We start from the raw sequence: 3,126 nt of genomic DNA, 5'->3' as shown, positions 1-3,126 counted from the left end.
CGTCCTGCCCATCCGGGCCGCTTGTCTCCGTGGGGGAGCGCCCAGGGGGGCTCCATGTCCCCTTTGAGTCCGGGGGTGCAGGGGGTGCAGGTCGGTAGCGTGAAAGGCTGTGGTAAGAATCTCACTTCCGAGCTCTTCCCGGGCCAGGGCCTTTCCGGTCCCCCAACAGCCTGGCTAGGTAGGCGCCGGGACCCCGATTTACGGCTGGGGAAGGAGTGGCTGCCCAGGGGCGCGGCCGGTAAGCGGCGTGCCGGGCCTGTCTCCGGTCCGTGACCCTCTGCCCAGCTCGGCCTCCGGCAGGCTCCCTCTGATGCTTTCTCAGGAGGGTCTCACCTAGCTGGACGCCAGGCCTTAACCAAGAAAGCTGCACAGATGCAGCCATTTGGAAAATCCTGAATTCCATATTTATTTGTTTATGGTTAAAATTTTTTTTTTTTCATTTTTAGAGAGAGTGGACAAGGGGAGAGGGGCAGAGGGAGAGAAGAGAAAATCCTTTAAACAAGCTCCACGCTCAGCCCAGCGCAGAACTGGATCCAGCAGTGAGGTCATGACCTGAACCGAAACCAAGAGTCAGAGCCGTAAGCGGCTGAGGCACCCGGTCACCGCTGAATTGCATATATATATATATATATATATATATATATTTTAAGACTGTTTATTTATTTATTGGACAGACAGAGATCACAAGTAGGCAGAGAGGCAGGCAGAGAGAGAGGAGGAAGCAGGCTCCCCACTGAGCAGGGAACCCGATGCGGGGCTCGATCCCAGGACCCTGAGATCATGACCTGAGCCGAAGGCAGAGGCTTTAACCCACTGAGCCATCCAGGTGCCCCTGAATTCCGTATTATATAAAGGGTTTTAATAGGAAAAAACAGCCCAACGAGACACTCGCACCGTGTTGCCCAGACTCCGGGTTCCCCAAGGAGGAAACTCAAAGTCATCAGGGAGCGGGGAGCGCCGTCTTCCCCCGCCGCGGTGCTGGACGTCGTGGCTCTCAGGCTGGAGAGCCCTGGGCCTAGTGCTGTCCGGGTTCTGCTGAAACGTGGGGGCAGAGGCGTTAGACGTGGACGGAGGTGATGGGTACAGGCCCTGAGTGGACTCTCGGGCGCCAGGGAAGCAGGAGTGAGGGAAACAAGGCCGTGCACTTGGGTGGGGGCACAGGTGGTCCCGGAGGCCCGCGGACTCCCCAGGCTGAGCGCGGATTGGGAGGTCGGGGAGAGCCGGCCCGTCCTCACCTCTCCCTGCCCGCCGAGGTGGGGGAAGGAAGGGCCAGAAGGAGCGACGCCGCTGAGGCGGGCAGCGCCTCCGGCCTGGCGGACACTGGAAGCCGGTCCGCGGACGTGGGCGTTCCTTGAGGATGAGGAAGAGCGGCCCCGGCAGGTTACGCGCGGCCTGTGTGCTTGGGCTTCTGCTCCTGCAGCAGGGGTGTGGCGGGGGCGGGGGGGGGGCATCGGGCGAGGAAACAGGAGAGCAGCGCTGAGAGCGGCGCTCCTGGTGAAGACCGGCAGTTTTGGGGAAGCGCCGGTCAGCGTCCCTGGAGTCCAGGGCAAGGAGAGGGCAGGACACGGGGGGTTGGGAAGAGTCATTCTGGCTGCTCTATGGAGGACGAATTGTCGAGATTTCTGTTTTCTGCAAACGGGCTTGTGTTCTCAGAGTGAGCAGATGCCCTGTCCGGGCGGCAGGGAGCGGCCCTCTCCCTGCACTTGCTCACGGGAGCCGGAGAGGCCCTGGGGAGCCGGTGACTCCTGGCACATAGGACAGGCTCCTGCCACCACCGCTGGTACTCGCTGGGTCCCGCCCTCAGGAGCGCAGGGTCATGGGCGAAGGGCAGACCCGCCCTCAGGAGCGCAGGGTCATGGGCGAAGGGCAGATAGATGTGGTCAACTGTAATAGCTGACGAACACAGGTCTCGGGCTGACAGCGGTCAGGGCCTTGAAGGGCGATACCCGTCAGGGGTAACTCCCAGAAAGGAAGGTGAATAAGTTACTTCGGTGGAGACAGAGGACAGTTTGAAAGAACCGATGCGAGGCTTGATGGGTTTGCGGGGCCCCAAAGCAGGAGACGAGGAAGAAGGGCTCGGGGGAGGGGCAGGCAAGGGGAGGGCTGGGCGTAGGCAGGACCGTCCGGCGCTCAGCAGAGGCCGGGTGTGTTCATGTTGTGAAAATTCAGTCGTACACTTGTGATTTATGTGTGTTTTGTGTGCCATATCTGAGTGCACACAAGTTTGGAGATACACGAGACCCACCTGTCTACGTAGGCATCTGCTATATAGATATATATCTATCCTCTGTAGATGTTGTTTTGTGCTTAATAAGCAAATCATTTTATTTTTTAATAAAAATATCTTTTTAATGTATAAATTAGATATTTATATGGTAAGTGTGTTAACAGTCTTTTCCTCTAGGAGGTAGGACCATGAATCTTTTTTACTTTGTTTTGCTAATTTGTGTTTTCCAGGTGGTTTTCATGAGTATGTATTACTCTGGTAATAGTTTTTAACAGTTAAGTAGTTTTTAAATTTAAAGTAATTTGAGATGCCTGGTTGTTTCAGTCAGTAAAGCATCTGCCTTAGGCTCAGGTCATGACCCTGAGGTCCTGGGATTGAACCCCATGTTGGGCTTCTTGCTGAGCAGGGAGCCTGCTGCTCCCCCTGCCTCCTGCTCCCCCTGCTTGTGCTCTTTCTCTGGCAAATAAATGAATAAAATCTTAAAAAAAAAAAAAGTAAATAAAGGAAAGCAGCATTAATTATAGTGTCTCCCAAGAGAAAAAGTTCCTTACCATCAGAGACAATGAGAGTGCACCCGCAGAACTGCTCGCCTTTTTGCCTCAGGGCTGACCCTTCTAGATCTGTCCATCACCCTGCATGGTTTTGGCCCTGTTCTCTCTCCCTGACTGCCTTTCTTTCTGGTGGGGTTGGGAGGACTGTGTGTGGGAGACATGAGGGAGAGAGGTCCCACTCTCCTGGGCACCAGTGGTTGTACTCAGAGGACCTCTGCCGAGCCGGAATTAAGCTTGAAGGGGAGCTCGCTTCTCAGCACATAGACTGAATTTGGATCGATACACAGAAGATGCGCATGGCCCCTGTGCAAGGCTCACCTGCGAATTCATGAAGCATTTCACATTTTA

General features: G+C 55.5%; 1 non-coding gene across 1 annotated transcript; it reads left to right on the top strand.

Moving 5' to 3' along the window:
* Window positions 1-3,020: 3,020 nt before the first annotated feature.
* On the top strand, window positions 3,021-3,126 carry LOC123393762. The gene has a single exon (XR_006608615.1). It is a non-coding gene; the product is annotated as a U6 spliceosomal RNA (small nuclear RNA).

Source organism: Mustela putorius, unplaced genomic scaffold (genome assembly GCF_011764305.1).
Source record: "Mustela putorius furo isolate JIRA1106 unplaced genomic scaffold, ASM1176430v1.1 tig00000997_pilon_pilon_pilon, whole genome shotgun sequence".
Lineage (NCBI taxonomy): Eukaryota > Metazoa > Chordata > Mammalia > Carnivora > Mustelidae > Mustela > Mustela putorius.
This window is presented reverse-complemented; position numbering and strand designations above follow the sequence as displayed.